At 41.8% G+C, this 25,349-nt stretch overlaps 1 protein-coding gene across 1 annotated transcript in view; it reads right to left on the minus strand.

Moving 5' to 3' along the window:
- The window catches only part of SHC4 (SHC adaptor protein 4), a 123,865-nt gene that overhangs the window by 78,608 nt on the left and 19,908 nt on the right, over positions 1-25,349 (minus strand). The gene's annotated exons all lie outside the window — the stretch shown is intronic.

Below are 25,349 nucleotides of genomic sequence, written 5' to 3' on the forward strand. Positions count from 1 at the left end.
CACATACCTTAAGCTTCAGTTCAGTTATGAAACATCAGCTAAATCCAAACCATTAATATGGTTTCAGGAAAACGGCTGTCATCCCTGACAAATGTGAGCTCAGGGATATGGGAGCTTGGGCTCTGGGGCCAGCCTGTGTGAACTGGAATCCTGGCTCTGCCAGTTATTAGTTATGGAACTTCCGCGAGTTACTCAACTTCTCTGCATCTCAGTTTTGCCACTAGAAACATGGGGATACAATTGTTGTGAGAGTTTAATTATTTAATTATTTCCTAAGGTGTTCTAAGAGCAGCGCATGGTACACATGTATGCTGAAATATTAGAGGAAGCAAAACTAAATGTGAGACAAATAATACAGAAATATCAAGTATTCTAGGGAAATAAAATAAGCATATAAATGCAGATAAACCCAAAGCTTAGTAACATAAGAAGATCCTACTTTTTGTAACCTCATTTGTTCAGAGGATTCCAGGAAAGAAAAAGTCAAGTCCTACAGCAGGAAGGAGTAAATCTAGCTTGAACCTGGAGTATTGGAAAAGGCACTCAGGCTCATAAAGCTAAAAGACAGTTAGTTATATTTAATGTGGCAAAAGCGAGAGCCGTGTTAGGCTGGTGGAAAGAGTGGCGGGATTACTCTGTGTTTGAGGAGCCTAATGTCAGTAGCAGTATGAAGGTGGGTTAATAGCAAGGGAGTAAGTGAGGATGCTCCTGTTGAGAAGTAACAAAAGCTCACCCCGAGGAGGATGGTGGGAAGGAGGGGACATATTCAAGTGACATCTCGGAAATAGATACTACACGATCCAGCAGTTGATTTGATCTAGAGAATAAGAAGGATGAGTCAAGGATGACTCAGACGTTTCCAGCCAGGGTAGCAGGGGGAACAGTGATTCCATTAACGCAAACAAGAAAGCCAGGAGAGGGGAAGATGAGGTGATCTGGGACCTGTTCACTGAACGACGCTGGTGGGGTATCCAGGAAACAGCAAGTTGAGAGTTAAAAACTGGATTCTGGAATCATGGAGAGGCATTGAGCCTCGGGAGGCAGGCTTAGTAGTCATCCGCGTAGCTCTGCCTGGTGAGGCTGTGGGAGTAATCCTCTTAGCAGAGTCTCAGTTGATGAGGGAGAGTGTTTCTCTGAGAATGAGCTCGGAAATGCAATGAGAGCCAAGCGGTCTGATTGAAAGTGATCTGTCGGCTCCATGGAAATGATCTGCTTCCTGTTTAGTTTTCCCCTGGAAGCCTTCCAGCCTCCTGCTTGTGGAAAGATGGCGGGAGCTGGGGGTGCCTCCCCAGACACTCTTGGAGCATTTCTCAGCAAATTTGTACATTTCGCATCCTAAGAGCAGGTCAATACACCAAGTGTTGTCTAGAGTCTCAAGTAGGGGAGAGTTGTCTGGTCAAGACAATTGCCCGGCCATTCTCAGCCAGATTCCTGTTCCTCACACTCTTCGTGGGAGCTAGGGCACTGACACCTAAGCCCTGTGTTTTCTGGCTCTGTCCCCCTGCTCCTGTGCACTCTGCTGCCACCCTGGCCTTCCTTCTGTTCCTCAAATACAGCCACCTCTTTCCAAACACAGGGCCTTTGCACGAGCTGTTCCATTGCTAGCTCTGCCTAGATCCTCCCCACTGCTCTGTAAGACTGACTCCTTTTTATCCTTCAGGTTTTAATTCAAATGTCACTGCCTCAGAGACCTTCCCTAGCACCCTTCATCACAGCCCCCCATTTGTCATCATGCCACTGACTAATAATCAAGTTTACTTGTTAACTTGCTTATTACCTGTCTTCATTCCCTTGACTGTAAACATCATAAGAGCAAGGACCATGATCACCATGGAATGCCCAACACCCAGGGCAGTGCCTGGGACAGAAGGTACCCAATAAATACTGGATGAAAGAGTGAAAGAGGCTTCTGCTGTTTAGCAGTAGTTTAAAATGCGCAGAGGGAGGTGAATTTCTGACTGTTCTCTCCATCCTGGAGGATGAGGAAGGAGTATAGCAGAATGAGGTCGCAGAAGGAGACTTGAGGGGAAGGTGGGGAGAAAGGGCCTGACTCCCCAGGTGTTCCAGGGGTGGGGAAAACCCTGAGTGATAAAGCTGATGGGAGGGGGAAATGAGGCAAAGCATGTAAGCTGGGGCCGAGATGCTCTGAGGCTCAACAGCTCAGGGAGGGAGGGTGTCAAATGGGGCAGTTCTCAGCCCAGTGACGTGAGTCACCGACCGTGGGATTCTGGTTAACAAGGGAAGAGGTTTTTAGTGGAGAATAGGAGAGGAGGACAGGGAGAGAGGGAAGCTTCCAAGCTTTGTGCTTCATTTTTAACTGGAGTTTAGTTGCTCTACAAAGCTGTAGTAGCTTCTTCTGTGCAGTAAATTGAGCCAGCTACACATACACATCTACCCCCTCTTTTTTGGATTTCCTTCCCATTTAGCTCACCACAGAGCACTGAATGAAGTCCCCTGTGCTATATAGTAGGTTCTCACTAGTTATCTATTTTATCCATAGTTGTGTATAAATGTAAGGTTTTGTTTTTAATCACGCTTCATGGCGATAACCACCTCAGTCCCTTCCTTCTAAGGCAGCCCCAGGAGTTGTTTCCAAAACCCTCCCCTTCACTGAAACCTCTGTTTTGCTTCACATACTTGTCTGTCAGCAACGGCACACCTTCTGCCGGCCTCGCTGCGGGAAACGTGAGTCACAGTCCGAGATGATCGTGACAATGAGCACATTCCCCATCCACCCTGGGCATGTGAGGTGGAAGGCACTCAGGACAACGTGAAGGGAGAAAATCAATGCCCGATTTTCTTTCCACAATGACTCTGAAGCCCAGATGCACCTGCTCTTCCCATTGACTCACTCAGTCCATTTCACTCTGAAACCATTGCTGTGAAGAAGCAGGGGGGACACGGTGCATGAAAAGACTGTATCTTTGTTTAGGTACCTGACTGAACGAGCGGACAGTGGCTGGATGTCCAGGCCTCAGGGAGGAGGAGTTTAGTTTGTTGATTTCAGTATAAACCAACCCAACCTCTCATTCATGTATTAAGTGTAGGTCTGCAAAGACACGGTCTCTGTTCTCAAGAAACATAGCTCCATGAGGATAGGACAACCATGAAAGAGATGATTTATCTTTTCTCTCTATGAGGTTAGTCATGGTTAATTCCATTTAATAGATGAAGAAATTAAGCCCTATTAATGGGAAGTGGCTGGCTCAGTTTCACTTATTCAGTGAGACTGAATCAGGGCTTATTCTGGAGGCTGCAGTTCATTTCTGGGAACCTGTGTGTGAGCCTTGTGGGACAGGAACATTGAAAAGAGAGGAGGTCATCCAGCTGCCCCCTCTGCCTGCTCCTTTGGTCTTCCCAGGTGGGAAAGAAGGTGACCCACCTGGGGGCCCCGTGGTAAGAGTAGGCATGGATCCAAGCTCTTCCGGGGCCAGCAGGATGTGGCACCCGAGACAGAAGACACGCCCTAATACCTGACTCTATGATGGGGAGAGGACACTGAAGACCTTTATTAAAGGTATCAGGGGTGGTAAGAATGTGACAGCGCTCAGACAACCTTTCCATTCAGCACCTGACAGATGGCTCACCTAGATCCCGGCTCACGCACTCCCTTCTTGCCCCAGGGCAGTCATAATATTTTTGTACTGTCTGAGCTTCAACCACTTGTTTCTAGGGAGAGGTGAACAGTCTGTTCATGCCCTGTGTATCTTGGACTTTGCATTCCAGAGAAGAAATTATTACTGGGGTTTTCAGAGACCAGGAATGAGAGCTGGCTTGTGGGAACTTTTCATCCTGACTCTTACAGAATGATGACCTTCAAAGATCTAAAGAAAAAGGACATATATTCTTATATCCTCAGAATGTCTGAAGGATACATATTACCTCTGGGAATGGGAGAGAGGGAAACTTTTACTTTTTACTTTACATTTTTGTATTGTGTGTATTTGAAAAAATAAGTAAGTGGTATTATTTTAGAGTTTAAAAATTAAATAAAAGTCTACCACTTAACCTCTTGGGATCACAATTAATTACCAAGTAAGGTTAAATCTCTTGTTTTTCAATGGCATTTTCCCTTCCTTAGAATGTGCCTGCCCTTGTGCTAGATGGTAGAAGCCACCAACATGGCCTAAAGACATTGCAGGATTTCTCTGCCACCTCTAAATAACATTTAATCTTTCCCATTAAAAACAGGGGAAGTGGGAAAAGGACAACCTTGAGACACTGTCTCCACTTCCTTACTTTCAATTCATGCTTCAACTCACTACAGTAGCTTCCAGTCTCAAGACTCTATTGAAACTCCCTGGGCAAACCAATGATCTTGTCCACTCCAGTGACCTGTTCTAGCCGCTGGTTCGCATGCTCTTCCCTTTCTTTCAAACCCCTCATCCAACCAGGGGCCAAATTCCATCAATTTAGTCATCTCTTGAATCAGCTCTAGTTTAGGCACACTCTGTCTCTCAATTGCAATAGAATGGACCCCCAACATGTGAATGTTTGATTTACTCAGTTCAACTACTGTATCAACCTGACCCGCAGAAAGTAAAAGATCAGTCCCTTTACTCAGCCCCTCAGCCCCCAACTCTACTACTCAAACTAGATGTGACTTCTGCCCCAGGGAAAAAGGACGTCTCTGCAAATTCAAACAGAGATGAAGCCATTGACTCTGAACTGAGCCTAGGTGGACAGGTGTTATAGAGATTTCAGAGATTTCCCAGTGTATTCTTTATTCCACCTGATTTTCACCCTAGTGATGAATTTAGAACACAACCCCCTCTAAGAAGGAGTCTCTGGTGTCCCACCCTCTGAATCTGCCTTTCCCAGTGTAGCCAGCACCTTACTGAAATGCAGATGTACCATGATATCACTCCACCCTATCACATCTCATTCCCACTTGAAACTCTCATAGATCCCCCACCTTCTTAAAGCAGAGCTTCTCAAACTTTAGAGAACTTCAGAATTACCAAGGAAACTTAAATGGAAGATTTTTAAAAACAGATTTCTGGGGTTCTGAAAAATTCTGCTTCAGTTGGTCCAGGAGAATGTGTTTTATTAAGGACTCATGGATTCTGCTACAGCAGGTCCAAGAAAGAAAGTATTATACTTTGGAGAAAACATCAGTCTTCAGGAAGAGATACTTTCTTAGCTTAATGGACAAGGTCCCTAACTATCATCATTCAAAAGTTACTTCCATGAAACCTCTCCTATTTTCCTCCTTTCTTTTTTAAATTTTATTTATTTATTTACTTATGGCTGTGCTGAGCCTTTGTTGTTGCTCGGGCTTTTCTCTAGTTGCAGCGAACAGGGGCCACTTTTCATTGCAGTGGCGTGTCTTACTGCAGAAGACGGGCTCAAAGGTACGCAGGCTTCAGTAGTTGCGGGGCATGGGATTAACAGCTGTAGTTTGCAGGCTCTAGAGCACAGGCTCAATAGTTGTGGTACAGGGCCTAGACGCTCCATGGCACACAGGATCCTCCTAGACCAGGGATCAAAGTTTCCTGCACTGGCAAGCAGATTCTTTACCATGAGGCATCAGGGAAGACCTTTTTCTCCTTTCTTACCTTCAGTCTGACCACTCCCTTCTCTGGACCCTCCTCCACACACTGTACGGACATCCAGAAGACCTTTTATAAAATATTAATTGTCCATATGGCTTTTTTTGCCAGCGTGCCTGTACCTCTTTTGGAATAGGAATGATGTCTGTTTCTTCTTTGTATCCTCAATATTGAGCCGAGCTCACCAATGCTCCTGAGATGAATGAGTAAAATGCAGCTTGAACAACTTATAAGAAAAGATAGGATGTGTATATAAAAATAATTATATTAAAAGTTTAGATCATATTAATTATTTTTTCAAACTATATCTCATCTAACTTAATTTTCAAAAAGAATAATCATGAAGGTCAAAAGCTCAGTGCTTAATAATTAAGATATTAATGAGTAAATGGATCCAGACAGAAGAAAGTAACCAGATACAGGCAAATCTGGAACTATACAGACTACAAGAAAGACAAAACCCAAGCTACTCACTCTAGCCTCTTGTTACCATTTAGGAAACCAGATCTCATTTTTCAAGAGAAGTCAGAAATAAGACTTTATTTATGAATTTTCCTAAATTTTAAAACCAACAGGTCACAATGAACAATCCAAAAATTAAATTTTAAAAATTACATTATTAATAGAATTAAAAACAACAAAATATTTATGAATAAATTTAACAAAATAAATGCAAAATTCAGACTTTGAAAACTATAAAGTATTGTTGAAAGAAATTTAAGAAGACCAAAATAATTGGAAAGACATTCCAAGTTCATGGATCAGAACTTCATGTTAAGATAGCAATACTCCTCGAACTGATCTATTGACTCAATTCCTGGCAAAATACCAGATGGCTTCTTTGCAGAAATTGACAAGCTGATCCTAAAATTCACATGGGAATTCAAGAGACCCAGAATGGCCAGCACAATGTTGAACAAGACAAAAGTTGGAGAACTCACATGTCCCAATTTCAAAACTCCCGACACAGTTGTACAATCAAAATAGGTGTGGTAACTACATAAGGAAAGACATAGATCAGTGAAATATAATTGACAGTCCAAAAACAAACCCTCATGTGCTCAGTCACTCCAGTCGTGTCCACCAATCGAATTTTGACGAGGGCACCAAAACAATTTAAGTGGGGAAAGAACAGTGTTTTCAACAAACAGTGCTGGAGCAGTTGGATATTACAGAATGAAATAACATACAAAAGAATGAAATCAGATCTCTATTCCACATCATATGCAAAAATAAACTCAAAAATGGATCTAAGATCTACACATGGGAATTAAAATGATAACACTCTTTAAAGAAAATAGGCAAAAATTATCATAACCTTGGCTATGACACCAAAAGGACAAGCAACCAAAGAAAAAGATATATAAATTGAATCTTATAAAAATCAAATACTTTCATACTTCAAGGGACACTATCAAGAAAATGAAAAGATCACCCACAGAATGGGAGAACCTGTTTGCAAATGATTTATCTGATAAGGGACTTGCATCTATAATACATAAAGAATACTTACAACACAAGTAAAAAGACAAGCTACACAATTTTTAAATGGACAAATGATCCGAATAGACGTTTCTCAAAATAAGACATACAAATGGCCAGTAAGCACAGGAAAAACTGCTCAATGTCATTCATCACTAAGGAAATGCACATCAAAACCACAATGAGATACCACTTCACACTCTTTGGAATGGCTGTAACTTAAACATACAAACAAACTGAAAATAGCAAGTGTTGGCAAAGATATGGAGAAACTGGAACCCTCATACACTGGTAGTGGGAATATAAAATGGTAAAGACACAAGGGAAAACAGCTTGGCAGTTTCTCAGAAAGTTAAACTTAGAACTACCATAAGGTCCAAAAATTCCACTGCTAGATATTCACTCATGAAAAGTGAAAACATAGGTCCACACATAAACATTCACTCAAATGTTCACAGCAGCACTAGCCATAATAACAAAAAGCAGAAACAACCTGAATATCCATCAAAATGATGAACAGATCAATAAAAAGTGGTACATCATGCCATGGACTTGTGTTTGGCAATAAAAGGAAATGAAATACTGATAAATGGTACAACATGGATGAACTTTGAAAATATTTTTCTAAGGGAAAGAACGCAGTTACAAAAGACCACATACTGTGTGATTCCATTTATATGAAATAACTGGAATACATAAATCTATAGAGCTAGAAAGGAAGGTTGGAAGGTTTGCGGGGGTGGGGTGTGAGAGCTACAGGTTACAGAGTTGATTTGGGAGTTGATAAGAATGTTCTAATATTGGTGGTGATTGCACAACTCTGTGAATATACTAAAATCCATTGAATTGTATACTTTATATGGGTGGATTATATGAAATATTATTATATCTCAATAGAATTATTATCAAGCAATAACAACAATAGGCCAAACAAATAATATCTGCAGGCAGTGTGTGATCCTGATATAAACTATTCAGGAAATGTATGTGAATGGATGAATAATCCATCTATGAATAATGCTTCAGATCATTATAGTTGTTTGAAATCTTCAGCACCCTTGAGGCAGAGTTCATTGCTCTTCCTTTGGGCTCCCAGAATATCTTGGGCACACCCGAAGGTTGCACTCACCCAGTGATGCTGCTATTTATCTATTTAAATGTCTATGTCTGCCCACTGCTAAACTGTGCGCTTCTCAAGGGCAGGGAGTGAGTCTTAGTCATCACTATCCCCAGCACCTCTTACAGGGTAATAAATGATTTATTTGAATGAAGGAGCCAAGAAATAATGTTCAGGAAGTCTCAAAATAACCTGCATCCTAACTGGACTATCTGTAATGTGTTCTTTCTTAAAGGGGTGTATTTCCAGTTAAAACAATCCTGAAGTAAAGCTGGTCAAAGCCTTCCTTACGCCGGGTTTGAGTTGGGTGTGCGTCATGTGAGAAGGGAGTGAAAAGTCCTTCCCCACGTAGTGCAGCACCAATCCAAGCAAACCTGGGGCAGGTGGACGCTGGGGAGGGGACTCTGCCTCTGGAATGAGGAGCAAGTTTAGAGGGAATTCGGTGAGACAGGCCTCAAGGGGAGAGGCACAAGTGGTCCTAGCAAACACTGCCTTTCTTCTTCTTTTTAAAAAATTGAACTATGGTTGATTCACAATATTCTGCTAGTTTCAGGTATACAGCTTCAGATTATTTTCCATTATTGGTTATTACATGATATCATGTTTTTGAATATAGTTACTTCCCTATGCTACACAGTAAATCCTTGTTTATCTACTTTATATAGAGTGACGTGTAGCAATTATTTCCATACTCCCAATTGATCTCCCCCAACCCTTTCCCCTTTGGGAACCATAAGTTTGTTTTTCATCTGAGAATCTATTAACACTGCCTTTTCTTAGATGGGCTTCCCTCCATAATTCAGTTGGTAAAGAAACCACCTGCAATTCAGGAGACCCTGGTTTGATTCCTGGGTCAGGAAGATCTGCTGGAGAAGGGATAGGCTACCCACTCCAGTATTCTTGGGCTTCCCTTGTGGCTCAGCTGGTAAAGAATCTGCCTGCAATGTGGGAGACCTGGGTTCGATCCCTGGGTTTGGAAGATCCCCTGGAGAAGGGAAAGGCTACCCATTCCATTATTCTGACCTGGAGAATTCCATGGACTGTATAGACCATGGAGTCTCAAAGGGTCAGACATGACTGATTTCTTAAGATGATCTTACAGCACCTTTGAAACTTCCCACCAAGAGCACAGGGCTGCTGACACCTTCTTGCTCTCCACCACTCTCTGTCCTCTCGTATTTGCTTTTCTTCAGAGTATTTACTGCTTACAACAATGTTTGTTGATAGTCTGTCTCCCCCACTAGAAGATTAGTAGCAGACAACAAGACTGCTTTATCCCCAACAACTAGAATACTCTCTGGTATACAGTAGTCCCTCAAAGTAAACTTCAGTTGACTAAACTGAACAGATCTTTAAAATCCAAACATCTACCCTGATGAAAACTCCTGCTCCAGGTTCAAAAGCCTGAAAATCTGAATTTGATCACTCATTCCCACTGGGATCTTTGCAACTAGGGAATTTCTGTGTCCTTAATATTTACAAAGATGGAATCTTCTAAAGTAAGTTGTGTGCTCTGCTGGTCCTTCCTAAAGAAGGAAAGGTTCTCCAGGGTTCTATGTGCAGGGTTCCTGTCCAAGGCAAAGCAGGGCTGTGAAGGGAGCTAACCCTATCACTCTGGCCCAGATCTCATAGACGCTCTTCCCCTGCTAAGTAGATGCCTTCCCCAGCAGCAAATGAAGAGGCATCTATATCTCAAAATTCCATTCCTAGTCCCACTAAGGCAAGCAGAACTGATATCTTAAACATAATCTCCTGGAGATTTTTAGAATTAATAAGGGCATTTTTAAGTTTATTCAGAAGAAGCATTTCTCTTTGACAATGGGCAACCTGGATCCTTCAGACAGAAAGTCTTGAGGGCCAGAAGCCCAGGTAAACAATAAAGATCTTGGTCTGGTTGGCACTTTGTTGACACTCCAATATTTTAGGATATAAACTGCCTACAAGCATCAAAAGAAAACTTTCAATTCATCTGAAAAACAGTACTGTTTGTGGGCAAGGAAACTATGACAACCATCTGTATACCACACCAGGCAACTGTGCAGTATCTCATACCAACAGTCCTACTCACATTGAAAATCCCTTACACATGGGCATTTTTTTGAACTGAGAGTGGTTTCATATCTGCCTACAGACCTGAGCACAGACACAGTCACTCTGCTTGAGGTCATCCCTGAGGGAAAAACCGCACTGAGAGCATTTGGAGGGCTCTGACCTCCCCCTAGGAATAACTTTATACTCATTTCTTGGGAGACATGAATGTCTCTCTCTGCTGCTGGGCACAGCCAGGTAAATCACATCCTATGTGATCATGTGCCTTTGTATGAACAGTGATTTACACTGCCTCTTTTCACAAGTGTTATCTCATTGGATCCTCACAGTAAAACTGTGAGAAACGGTCACAGAACCTGAACAGGTATATAATACCCCTTTTACACATGAGAAATTGATTCTTAGGGGTTCGGCCTTCTGCTCAAGCGTCACAGGGATGGTTCAGAGAGAACACAGATCTTTTGCTGCTTAAAGCTATGCTGTTCCACATCATCTCCCTGACCTGGAGACGTTGAGTCTCAAAGCCCTACATCTATAAAAGATACAAGCTACTGCACAGTGATTTTGATCACTAGTGTAAGAAGTCGCATGTGCTTCATCCTATTGATGAGGCATCTGCTGATAGCAGTTCCCCCACAGTACCTGCATCAGGTAAGAGAAGGCTCCCTGTGATGCTTACTTCCCTGCAGTGACCCATGCTCCACCTGGGTAGAGTCCAGGGACATTTGCAAAGTGAAAATGAATTCAGGGATCTGAAAACATCTGGACTGAAGATACTGCATTGTATCTCTCTTCTATTCACCTGCAGAAGGCTGAGCACCGAAGAATTGACACTTTCAAACTATGGTGTTGGAGAAGACTCTTGAGAGTCCCTGGGACTGCAAGGAGATTAAACCAGTCAATCCTAAAGGAAATCAACCCTGAATATTCAATGGAAGGACTGATGCTAAAGCTGAAGCTCCAATACTTTGGCCACCTGATGCAAGGAACCAACCCATTAGAAAAGACCCTGATGCCTGGAAGGATTGAAGGCAAAAGAAGGGGGTGGCAGAGGATGAGATAAGGAGATAGCTTTACCAACACAGTGGATATAAGTTTAAGCAAACTCCAGGAAATAGTGGAGGACAGAGGGGCCTGGCATGCTGCAGTCCATGGGGTTGCAAAGAGTCGGACACAGCTTAACGACCGAACAAGAACAATATATGTATAAACACTTAAAATACTTTTCTCTTTTTAATATATAAGTATTATTATTCTTGTTGCTGCATGAAGAGAAAGAGTGAGAAAGACAGGCATCTTCTGTAGGTGACAGGTGTTTTTATATTCTATAATAACTTATAGGAACTCAAGAGTTATTGCTGCAACCACCACCTAAAACAGTCAGTTCCACACAGTTGATCATCCTTTATGTTTTGGAGGAACAAAAATTGCATCATACAAAGGTGAAATCTCCATAAAAAATACTCTTAATGTGCTCTTGGCAGAAACTCCTTGGGGACCTCTTATCTTATATTCAATTGTAATACTGTCGAGATTCAAAAGCTGCAACCAATAGCTTCATGCTGAGTCCTTTGTGGGGAAGAGCAAATGCCCCATAACCCAGACTTCTAAGAAACTTTTAAGAAAGTTTTATCATTGTGTAAGTATAATCCTAGGAATTCAAGAATGCTATTTTCTGTTGTTCTTAAAGAAGGTCTCTATTTTGGTGGACTGGTCCCCATTAATGAAAATGAGAACTGAAATACTGGCCCTACTCAGATTATATTGCCTTTGAAATAGCAATTGACTACTCTTTGCTGATGGATCCAGTGAAATCCCAAGTTGTGTCAAGGCATTAATATGTTTAGAAGAGAAGCAGCCTTAGTAGCGCTGCTTACAGGAAGAACAAACTGAATAACTGATCCCAACAGCCATTTAACTAGAGATCTGTGTTTAAAAAGGCAAGCTTCATCCTATTCCCTGGAAGGTCCTCATTTTTCCAAACACTATCATGCCCTTTTGCTTTCATTTTATACTTCCTTCCTTCCTTCCACTCTTTTCTTTGTTTATATGACAGCTGTTAGTGCATTTCCACGAATATTTCCAATTTTCACCTGCCCACCCAAAAGTAGGATGGCACTTCTCTTGCCCCTTTGAAGCTGGTGCAGCTCCTGCTTTAGTGAATGTATGCAAGCAGACTATTCCTTTGGGAGTGATTTTTTTTTTCAAATTTCCTCTCTTTCAATTAGGGAGGCACAGAGACAGAGCCTCCCTTAGCCCAGGTTCTGAGGGAGAACACACAGTAAGAGACCCGAGCCACTTTGCTGCAGACACATGATATTAGAGACAAATAAACCTTTTTTTTTAACTTGACTCAGCTGCTGAGATGTTTGGATTGCTTATTACCATAGAATGACTTAGTCTACCCTGACCTTTATGGTAACCATGAAAGGGAAAAAGGAACAGACCACAGAGTCTAGGAGCATGGGCTCTGGGAATCAGGCAGGCCAGGTCTGAAACTCAGCTTTGCATGTACTAGCTGTGACACTGTGAGCAAATAACTTGCATCTAAGGCCTCAGTTTCTTCATCTATAAAATAGGGCCAATAACTTACTGTTACATAAGCTTATTATGAGGCTCAAATAAGGTGATGCAGGTGTGGTGCTCAGCATAGTGACAGAGCATGAGAAGGGCTCAGTAAAAGGCAGTGACTATCCTGGGATGACAGTGTTCCTCACCCTCCTCTTCAGTTCCATTTGCCTCCTAGTTGGGGAAGGTGATGAATAAGCCTCAACTACTATGAAGGGACCTCAATTAAGAGCACTCTTTTATAGAGTGTGATAAACACTAGGATGTAAGGTGCTATGGGAGTGTGTAGGAGGGGCTCCAACCCAGCCTCAGGGAATCAGGGAAGATTTTTTAAAAGAGATGTTGGTGTGAGTCATGATGGGCAACTAAGGAGAGGATAGGAATGGGAGTTCCAGGCAACAGGTAGAGCATGTGCAAGAGAGAAAGGGGAAGAATAAGAGGTGCTTCAAAAGCATTCAATATGACTAAAGTCCAGAGATATGTCTGGAGGTGTAGATAGGTGTAACTACAGTATATTAGTTATCTAGTTCACTGTCTGCCTGCATAACTCAATACGCTCTTGGTGGCTAACAACTGGGTCCATTTACCTGGTATTCTTAGAGTCCCATATAATACATGGGATGCAGTAGGCTCTCGATAAATGGTCACAGAATGCCTGATGATTATAACCAAGTTTCAAGCCACCTAAGACTAAGTGTGACAGACTTAATTTTCTTAGGCTCCAAAATCACTGCAGATGGTGACTGCAGCCATGAAATTAAAAGACACTTGCTCCTTGGAAGAAAAGCTATGACAATCCCAGACAGTGTATTAAAAAGCAGAAACATTACTTTGCCAACAAAGGTCTGTCCAGTCAAAGCTATGGTTTTTCCAGTAATCATGAATGGATGTGAGTGAAGTGAAGTCGCTCAGTCGTGTCCAACTCTTTGCAATCCCATTGATGGAGTAGCCTACCAGGCTCCTCCGTCCATGGGAGGCAAGAGTACTGGAGTGGGTTGCCATTTCCTTCTCCAGAGGATCTTCCCGACCCAGGGATTGAACCTGGGTCCCCCACAGTGTAGACAGGTGCTTTACCATCTGAGCCACCAGGGAAGTATGGATGTGAGAGTTGAACTTTATAAAGAAAGCTGAATGCCAAAGAATTGATATTTTTGAACTGTGGTGTTGGAGAAGACTCTTGAGAGTGCCTTGGACTGCAAGGAGATCAAACCAGTCAATCCTAAAGGAAATCAGTCCGGAATATTCATTGGAAGGACTGATGCTGAAGCTGAAACTTCAATACTTTGGCCACCTGATGCGAAGAACCGACTCATTGGAAAAGACCCTGATGCTGGGAAAGATGGAAGGCAAGAGGAGAAGGGGATGACAGAGGATGAGATGGTTGGATGGCATCACAGACACGATGGGCATGAGTTTGAGCAAGCTCCGGGATACGGAGATGGACAGGGAAGCCTGGCGTGCTGCAGTCCATGGGGTCGCAAAGAGTTGGACATGACTGAGGGACTGAACAACAACAAAAGTTAAGTGTGATGTCAGTTTCTCCTCATGTTTCCATAAATTCCCAAACAACACTTCCTACCAGCCCACTTCACAGACCCAAATAAATACAAGCTAAAAATATAGCCCAGGTCATGAATCATAAATGAGATGGAAAAGCAGTGACTCACAGAAGTTAATCTGCTTCCCAGGAGAGTGTTGCTGGATGTCCTTTGCTCTGAAAGGTGAGGCAAAATGCCAGCACCATCACTGTACAGATACAGCTAATATAATTACCAGGCCTGCCATTGGGTGCCAATCTGGTATTCTAAGGCTCCCATTCAGGGGTGCCAAGGGGCAGCAGCCTTGCGCCTCCCATTCAGGGCAGCACAGGGATGGGCCCTGGCACAGAAGCTAACAGGGTACTCTGGGTTTATACTCTGTAAATGATGTAGGTCCCTGTCCACTGTATCAATGGTCCAACATGTCCACCATCTTGCTGGCTATGGCCTTAATTTGGTTACTGTTATAGCCAAGGCAACATCTTTGCAGAATGGCTTAGTGGATGACCTATCAATATATTTGTATCCTTGTCTAATTAAGAACTTAATCTAATAATGATGGTGTTATTAGATGGTCTCTCCTGCCAACCCATAATCCACTTAAAATGCTACATCTTTGGATTTTAATGTCCTTATTTCTCAGTTCTGAGCACCTCAGAAAATTAAAGTATAACCCTTACTCCAAAATCACACAAATACGACTCAGCCTTGAGTACTCAGGACACAGAGCTTTATTGTAAAATTAAACACTTATTGAAGGAACACTGTACACTCACAAATGAGAGCATCTGCAAATACTACCACAAGGTAGACAAACTTTAGCAACCCTATCAAACTCTCTCTCTTATTCATTTTTCTCTACCCTGCAAAAGTATCTGCACCCTTCACCCTATTTGATGCACTCATCAAATATCCTTAAATTTTTACCCATCTATCATATTGAATCCTGCCCTCAACACATAATCTGAAATCTTGGGTAGTAATATACATAACTAAATTACTATTAAAAACTAGGTACCATTTAATTAAATGTTACTGGAAAAGGCCAATTAGAAAAAGCCAACATTGTTGTCATCAGTTGCCACGTTTAGTCAAACACGATGGCCACAGTAGGAACATCTGTACGACAGTGGTTTCCAGCTCTCTAAGACTGTACCCGTGCCCAGTGTGTGGTCATGTCTGAAGGCCATGGTGGCCAAAGAACCTCACTCATGCCACCCTTCCTCATAGTCACAGCACTGAAGTCCTACACGAATGGTCAGTTGTTCAGTTATGCTGAAACCACAAATCACATTAGTCAGTCTCCCACTCGGTGATAAACTGCTGAATGATGCCGTACTAGTTTTTAGCATTCATGATTTCTCCGAAAAAGAAGCAGCCAACAATATGCCTTTGCAAAACTGCAGCCCAAATGTTAATCATCTCTCATTACACGTCTTTGTACATGAAACACAAGAGCGTTTCAGTGAAGTCTAACTCCTGATAATATGACTAAAAGGATACTGGCTTGAAAGGAATTTAGAGATTATCCATTTCAACCCCTCTACTTTTCATGGATTAAAAAGAATAAAGTGGTTTATCTGATGTCACTCTGAATGTAAAGCACAGGCAGAGGAAAGTCACTAAAGACACGAAATGAAAGTCAGAAATGTACAAGGACAGCCAGAAGAGTATGACATGGTGGACACTGAAGACACAGTTTCACAGAGGAAGAGATCGTTAATTGAAGTCAGGGCCCATGAGGCCTGTTGAGGCCTGTTGAGAGGACCAACAGGCCAGAGGCTGGAACATATCCACTGGAATTTGGCAACTATTAGTTTTAACTGTTGGCTTTAGTTGATGTTTGGACCAATATCAGTAAAGCAGAAGAGCAGAAGTCAGAGAGTAGGACAGTTAGCATGTGATTCAGAGGTGAGGAAGTAAACCAGTGAGCAGAGTGCTTTTGTAGTTTATTTTTGTTTTGAGAACTTGATATTTTAACAAAAGAGGAAAGATAAGCTAAAGGAAGAGGTTACTTTAAGGATGGAACAGACTTGAGCATGCTTATGTTCATATGACAGAAAGGTTGATGGCAACAGGAGGGGAGAGAATAGTGAGCTCACAGCCCCCAGGAGACAGAAGTGGAAACCACTCAGCAAATATGTAAGGCCAGATTCAAAGAAATTCTTTAAATAATGAATCAAATTCTCCCAAGTACCCAAATTAAATAGCTTTCAAAGCTGGAAGAAACATTTTGCCTTTTAATATGTTTGGATAGTATTTGGAGATTCTTAAATATTCTTCTAAATAATCATGACCGAGCCTAAGTTTGTATAAGTAGAAACGCTGTTAACAGTGGACAGTAGCATTATCCTACCACTTCAGCAACCACAGGGTTGTTTCAGAATAAACAGAATAAACATTGTGATTGGATCAAGTCAATATTTGAAAAAAATAAAACCCTAAGGGACTTCCCCAGTGGTCCAGTGGCTAAGACCCTGAGCTTGCAAAGCAAGAGACTCTGGTTCGATCCAGGGTTGGAAAACTAGATCCCACATGCCACAACCAGGAGTTCACCTGCTGCAACTAAAAAGATCCTGCATGCTACAACTAAGACCCAGCACAGCCAAATAAATAAATACCCTAGACTCATAAAACCTTTGCACTGGAAAAGACTATTTGTTCCTAATAAGTGACTTGAATGAGGTCCTGGAATGTCACAAAGCTCTAAACAAGTATAGACATTTGCTAACCCGTTCACTCTATCAGACATTAAGTTCCCAGTGAATTCCAAGACAGATTTGTGAATCAAACTCAAATAATGCCTTTAAATTACTTAAAGTGACACTTTCAGAAAGAAACTCAAATAAACTTTCAGATTCATTTTGCTTATTTTACAGCATATATCTTTAAAAAAAAAAAAAGAAAACACAAAACTCAGCATTTTTAGTTGAGGAGAAAGAAAACAGGAAGAGCTGCACTATCCTTTAAAGTCCATTAGCATGAGATAGATCATTAGTACTATCGGTTGTTAAATTGAGTAATGACTTTCTACAAGAATATATAGTCCATTGTAAGTACTCAAAAAGAGGGAACAGGAAGCAAGATTCTAGGGGCAGAGAGAAGTCAATCAATAATAGCTAATAACGGGAGTCTAGTTCAGGTTTGAGATTCTCATGGAAATCAAGAAGCTTCTTTCCTTCCCCGGCAGCTAACTATACTCTGAACCTCTAACCATGGCCCTGAACACCCTGACCAACAGCACTCATGAGGACACAAACAGAAACCAAGAAGAGAGGGTGACATTGCACAGATGGCTCTAGACCAGTCACTCCCAAAACACCCAAAGAGGATCTCTGCTCATAGCCTTGTTTTCTTTAACATCCTTCTGAAATCCTGCATCCTCCAGAAAGTCCTCTAATCCTCCCACTGAAGAAATGAGATAGCCAGTTTAACCATTACCAAAAATCGTCCTTTTCAACAATCTACACACTTTGAAGTGATCCAGGGACAGACCACTGTAAAGCTCTGTGAGTAACACTGTGTGATGACCTGCCTTTGTCTTGTCTGTCCTAAACCAAGAGCTCCCAGGAGGCCAGGGCAGAGACTCTGGATGGCCTGCTTATATCTTTCCCCTCTTTTTCCTTTCCTTCTTTCTTCCATACTAGCAGAACCCTGAATATATCCCGCTTTAAAACTAGCATTTCCCAGCTTCGCTTGAAGCGAGGTGGCCAGTGAGATATAAGAGAATGTCATCGGGCAAGACTTCAGGAAAGCTACTTAAAATGGGCTAACTCAGACTGGGGGTGCACCATTTTTGTCTTGCCCTTCCTTCTTCCTGCTGCCTAGAAAATGGACATGATAGAGGCTACTCTAGTGGCCATACTGCGATGAGTGAGTCTGAGGATGACAGCCACGTGCTAAAAGATGGACAGACACACAGAGGGAAGGAGCCCAGGTTACTGATGGTTGTGGGACCACTATGTAGCTCTCGTCTACCTACTAATGGACTTTTTTCACATGAGCAAAGAAGTAAATTTCTGTTCTGTTTAAACTCTAGTTATTTGAGCCTTTGTGACAACCTAATCCAAAGTGATACAGAGGCCTCTTAACCTGTGCTTTGCAAATGGCAGCCAAGGAGTCAGGGTTCCTCTGAGGGTCCCTTCCTACCAAATGAGAGCTCTGTGAAAACTTTAGGACTAGAATCAGTTCAGTAGTCCTTAAATAAATTTTCCTATATACCAGCAGAAGTAACATTTTAATTCCTATTACCAAAAGGCAGAGCCTTTACAATAACACTTTAAATGGAAGTCTCATCCTTGACTACTGTAAATGTCCTAAACATGGCTGAGAATACAGAAGTAAATGCCCAGAGAGATGTTTTAAAATTAAGTTAACACTAAAGTTTATGTTTGTGTTTTTCTCTTAGGAAAGCACCTCAATCCTTTACTCAGAGCCTGTTTACTCTCCTTTTTTTAATATGGAAATTTATTTATTCAAATTTTATTTAGCCAATATTAATTGAGCTCCTATTTCAAGACAGACAATAATAAATAAAAATAATAAATATAAACAAAAAATAAATAAAAACAAAAATAAATTAAAAAATAAAAAGCTAAAATTGAGCATAACTATATCAACCAGAAATGGTCATTATTAACATGTTGGTTATTTTATTCCTTTTGATAATGTATATACTGTATAAAAATATTTTCAATGCCATTTTAAAAGTAACTTTCTATCCTGAGATTTTCAGTTAACATTATCTCATAAATTCAATTATATTATAATTTTATAATTATACCATAATTTCAATTTAGCATTATATTATAACCTGTGTCTCAAATTATTAAAAAAAATCCAAAATATGATTTTTAATTACTTCACAGTAGCTATATTTGTCAGCTGTTACATCAATGGGGCTTCCCAAGTGGCTTGGTGGTAAAAGAATCCACCTGCCAATATAGGAGATGAAGGAGACAGAAGCTCAATCCTTGGGTCAGGAAGATCCCCTGAAGAGGAAATGGCAACTCACTCCAGTATCTTGTCTGAAAATTCCACAGACTGAGGAGCCTAGTGGCTGCAATCCATGGGATCACAAAGAGTCAGACACGACTGAACACACACACAAAAATACATTGCCTCAATAATGTTGTTAACAAACCACTCTAAAACGTTGTGGCTTATAACAAACATTTAAATCTTATAATTACAGATCTGTGGATAGGTTGCGGTAGCTATCCTCCAAGCTATGAAACGACTGGATATAGCTGCAGGTTTTGAAATTAGATTTGAATCTGCTCCATGGCCCCCTTATTCTCAGAGCCCCTTAACTCTTGATTTAGATATACTTGTAAAAGGTAGCCTTCTCAGGAGCTCAAAAACCCACACTGAAGTTTTGGGTTCTGGAAACAGGCTCATCATCAAAAGCAAAGAGTGACAGCTGACTAAGTGAAAGAATCTGAAAAATTGTAAAGGAAAAAGAAAAAAAGACATACAAATTTTAAAAGCTCAGCCATATGGGGACTTGGAGTTCAAGACAACCAGCACATCACATTCATTAACTTCTGAGGCCCTTGTTCCCAGCACAGTTCAGTTCAGTCACTCGGTCATGTCCAACTCTTTGCAACCCCGTGAACCGCAGCACACCAGGCCTCCCTGTCCATCACCAATTCCCAGAGTTCACCCAAACCCATGTCCATTGAGTCGGTGATACCATCCAACCATCTCACCCTCTATTGTCCCCTTCTCCTCCTGCCCTCAATCTTTCCCAGCATCAGGGTCTTTTCAAATGCATCAACTCTTCACGTCAGGTGGCCAAAGTCTTGGAGTTTCAGCTTCAACATCAGTCCTTCCAATCAACACCCAGGACTGATCTCCTTTAGGATGGACTGATTGGATCTCCTTGCAGCCCAAGGGACTCTCAAAAGTCTTCTCCAACACCACAGTTTAAAAGCTTCCATTCTTCAGAGCTCAGTTTTCTTTATAGTCCAACTCTCACATCCATACATGACCACTGGAAAAACCATAGCCTTGACTAGATGGACCTTTGTTGACAAAGTAATGTCTCTGCCTTTTAATATGCTGTCTAGGTTGGTCATAACTTTCCTGCCAAGGAGTAAGTGTCTTTTCATTTCATGGCTGCAATCACCATCTGCTGTGATTTTGGAGCCCCAAAAAATAAAGTCAGCCACTGTTTCCACTGTTTCCCCATCTATTTGCCATGAAGTGATGGGACCTGATGCCATGATCTTAGTTTTCTGAATGCTGAGTTTTAAGCCAGCTTTTTCACTCTCCTCTTTCACTGTCATCAAGAGGCTCTTTAGTTCTTCTTCACTTTCTGCCATAAGGGTGGTGTCATCTGCATCTCTGAGGTTATTGATATTTCTCCCGGCAATCTTGATTCCAGCTTCTGCTTCTTCCAGCCCAGCGTTTCTCATGATGTACTCTGCATATAAGTTAAATAAGTAGGGTGACAATATACAGCCTTGACGTACTCCTTTTCCTACTTGGAACCAGTCTGTTGTTCCATGTCCAGTTCTAACTGTTGCTTCCTGACCTGCATACAGGTTTCTCAAGAGGCAGGTCAGGAGGTCTGGTATTCCCATCTCTTTCAGAATTTTCCACAGTTTATTGTGATCCACACAGTCAAAGGCTTTGGCATAGTCAATAAAGCAGAAATAGATGTTTTTCTGGAATTCTCTTGCTTTTTCGAAGATCCAGCGGATGTTGGCAATTTGATCTCTGGTTCCTCTGCCTTTTACAAAACCAGCTTGAACCTCTGGAAGTTCACGGTTCACGAATTGATGAAGCCTGGCTTGGAGAATTTTGAGCATTACTTTACTAGCGTGTGAGATGAGTGCAATTGTGCAGTAGTTTGAGCATTCTTTGGCATTGCCTTTCTTTGGGATTAGAATGAAAACTGACCTTTTCCAGTCCTGTGGCCACTGCTAACTTTTCCAAATTTGCTGTCATATTAGTGTAGAACTTTCACAGCATCATCTTTCAGGATTTGAAATAGCTCAACTGGAATTCCATCACCTCCACGAGCTTTGTTCATAGTGATGTTTTCTAAGGCCCATTTGATTTCGCATTCCAAGATGTCTGGCTCTAAGTGAGTGATCACACCAGCGTGATTATCTGGGTCATGAAGACCTTTTTTGTACAGTTCTTCTGTGTATTCTTGCCACCTCTTCTTAATATCTTCTGCTTCTGTTAGGTCTCTACCATTTCTGTCCTTTATTGAGCCCATCTTTGCATGAAATGTTCCCTTGCTATCTCTAATTTTCTAGAAGAGATCTCTAGTCTTTCCCATTCTATTGTTTTCTTCTACTTCTTTACATTGACCACTGAGGAAGGCTTTCTTATCTGTCCTTGCTGTTCTTTGGAACTCTGCATTCAAATGGGTATATCTTTCCTCTTCTCCTTTGCTTTTTGCTTCCCTTCTTTTCACAGCTATTTGTAAGGCCTCCTCAGACAGCCATTTTGCTTTTTTGCATTTCTTTTTCTTGGGGATGGTCTTGATTCCTGTCTCTTGTACAATGTCACAAACCTCTGTCCATAGTTCATCAGGCACTCTATCAGATCTAGTCCCTTAAATCTATTTCTCACTTCCACTGTATAGTCATAAGGGATTTGATTTAGGTCATACCTGAATGGTCTAGTGGTTTTCTCCACTTTTTTCAATTTCAGTCTGGATTTGGCAATAAGGAGTTCATGATCTGAGCCACAGTCAGCTCCCAGTCTTGTTTTTGCTAACTATATAGAGCTTCTCCATCTTTGGCTGCAAAAAATATAATCAATCTGATTTCAATGTCGACCATCTGGTGATGTCCATGTGTAGAGTCTTCTCTTGTGTTGTCGGAAGAGGGTGTTTGCCGTGACCAGTGTGTTCTCTTGGCAGACCTCTATTAGCCTTTGCCCTGCTTCATTCTGTTCCAAGGCCAAATTTGCCTGTTACTCCAGGTCTTTCTTGACTTCCTACTTTTGCATTCCAGTCCCCTATAATGAAAAGGACATCTTTTTTGAGTATTAGTTCTAGAAGGTCTTGTAGGTCTTCATAGAACTGTTCAACTTTAGCTTCTTCAATGTTACTGGTCGGGGCATAGACTTGGATTACCATGATATTGAATGGTTTGCCTTGGAAACGAACAGAGATCATTCTGTTGTTTTTGAGATTGCATCCAAGTACTGCATTTTGGACTCTTTTGTTGACTATAATGGCTATTCCATTTCTTCTAAGGGATTCCTGCCTCAGTAGTAGATATAATGGTCATCTGAGTTAAATTCACCCATTCCAGTCCATCTTAGTTCACTGATTCCTAGAATGTCGATGTTCACTCTTGTCATCTCCTGTTTGACCACTTCCAATTTGCCTTGATTCATGGACCTAACATTCCAGGTTCCTATGCAATATTGCTCTTTACAGCATCGGACCTTGCTTCTATCACCAGTCCCATCCACAACTGGGTGTTGTTTTTGCTTTGCCTCCATCCCTTCATTCTTTCTGGAGTTATTTCTCCACTGATCTCCAGTAGCATATTGGGCACCTACTGACCTGGGGAGTTCATCTTTCAGTGTCCTATCTTTTTGCCTTTTCATACTGTCATGGGTTCTCAAAAGAATACTGAAGTGGTTTGCCATTCCCTTCTCCAGTGGACCACATTCTGTCAGACCTTTCCAACATGATCCCTCCGTCTTGGGTGACCCCACACGGCATGGCTTAGTTTCACTGAGTTAAAGAAGGCTGTGGTCTGTGTGATCAGATTGGCTAGTTGTCTGTGATTGAGGTGTCAGTCTGTCTGCCCTCTGATGCCCTCTCTCTGTGCCTACCGTCTTACTTGGGTTTCTCTTACTTGGACGTGGGGTATCTCTTCACGGCTGCTCCAGCAAAGCGCAGCCACTGCTCCTTACCTCGGACGTTGGGCAGCTCCTCTCAGCCCTGCGTCCGAAGTCAGGGGCAGCGGCCGAGAAGATCTACTCCACGTCCGAGGTCAGGGGCAGCGGCCGAGAGGAGCTAACCCATGTCCAACGGTCCCAGCACAGCACCACGATGAGAGCTCTGTTTCCACCAGGAGAAAAGTTAGGTTACATTCTAATCTGTGTCTACTCACAGATACAGACCCAAGAAAGCTGAAGACACACATCCACATCAAACCTTATACATGAATGCTCGCTGCAGCATTAGTGATAAAAACCAAAAAGTGGAAATAGCCCAAATATCTATCAACTAATGAACAGATCAACAAAATGTAGTTTATCCATACAATGGAATGTTACTCAGCCAAAAATAGGAATGAAGTACTGATACAAGCTACAACATGGATGAATCTTGAAGATATTATGCTAGGTGAAAGAAGCCAGACACAAAGGGCCATGTATTGCGTGGTGCCATTTATATGACATTTCCAGAACAGGCAAATACAGAAGACAGAAAGTAGACTAGCAGCTGCTAGGGGCTGGAGAGTGTGATGGGGAATGAGTGCTAATGGGTACGTGGCTTCTTTCTGGAGTGATAAAAATGTTCTAAAACCAGACAATGGTTATGATTGCATAGTTCTGAGAATATATTAATATGAAAAACTATGGAATTGTATACTTAAAAAGTGATTTTCATGACATGTGAATTATATCTCAATGAAACTGTTATTAAAAAATCAAACATAGACCTAGAGGGAAAAAGTCTGGCACTTCCTTCTCAAAAAATTTTTTTCAATCAGCCATCAAGCATCTCTGAAGAGAAAGAAGCGTATAATCTTCATTAGACAGAAGTTTCCATATAAAATATTTCAAGTTCTAAAAGACTGACTTCTAAAGGGAGAAGCTTCAGTAATCTGAGAAGTTCAGTGATTTCCTGGTGATGTCAACTAAATGAGCCTGACTTATCAGGATTCCTACCAGTAGTGTTGACAGCATCGTGGGCACCTCATTCAGAAGCAACAGCCTCCCTCTTAGCTCACAGCTCACTTAAACAGTCGGGTGATGACTCACCCGAGTTTCTGCCCTTTCATTTTTCAGGGTTGCTCAGTGTGTGTAGGAAGCATTAGCTCACTAGCAGGTGAGCCACCTTAAAACCGTTGTGGAAGTCAGCAGGGTATAAATCATAAATAAATATATTAACCGTGAGCATGCATATTACGCTTCCTGGAGGCCTCCAAGATCAATACTCACTCCCTGCCAGGACCAGGGGCCTCCCACAGTCACTGCCCACATCCCACCTCATCCTTCTGTTTCCTTCTCCTCCCTCCTTTCCTTTCCTCCTCCTCTTGCTCCTTCCCTTCATAGCTGACAGCCTAGTTAGAAAATCCGATTCTTTTATTTTCTGTAGAGAGATTTGGAAATTCACCACACCCCTCAATCCAGAATCTCTTGTACTTGCATCACGCTGGGGTTTGCTGCAGGGCTCCATCCACTCCTCTTTTTTTGCCCTCTGTGCAGTACATTCTGAATATTCCCTCCACAGAGCATTCCTATCACTGGACCAGGCACAGTGATGCAGTGTTTGAAGTCTTAGTCTTTATTTTCTCAGAATTTTGCAACCTATGACTGTTTGTTGTAAAACAGAAAGAATGTAAGATCTGAAACTTCCCTGGTGGTCCAATGACTAAGACTCCAAGCTGCCAGTGCAGGGAGCCCAGGTTTGATCCCTGGTCAGGGAACTAGATCACATATCCTGAGACTGAGTTCACAAGCTACAACTAAAGATTCTCAACTGAGTTGGCATGCTGCAACTAAAGATCAAAGATCCTGCATGCCACAACTAAGACCCAGCATATCCAAATAAATACAGAAATAAATAAGACCTAAGATCCCACCTCTCCCTAGCTTAAAATCAAATTGCAATTTGCGGGGGTTGGGGGGGGGGGGGGGAAGAATGTTAAGATCTGGTGCTGAAGAAGGATTTCTTTGTTTTGGAGTGAACAGCTTAGAGCTACTCCAGATGGGTTAACATATTTTTTTTTAACTCATCTCTGTATCTGAAGGGATTAAGAAGAGATACTTGAAATAACTCAGACAGGTTCTAAGAGTCCAGCATTATGCAGCCAGGCGTGTGTGAGCTCCCAT

Source organism: Cervus elaphus, chromosome 12 (assembly GCF_910594005.1).
Source record: "Cervus elaphus chromosome 12, mCerEla1.1, whole genome shotgun sequence".
NCBI lineage: Eukaryota > Metazoa > Chordata > Mammalia > Artiodactyla > Cervidae > Cervus > Cervus elaphus.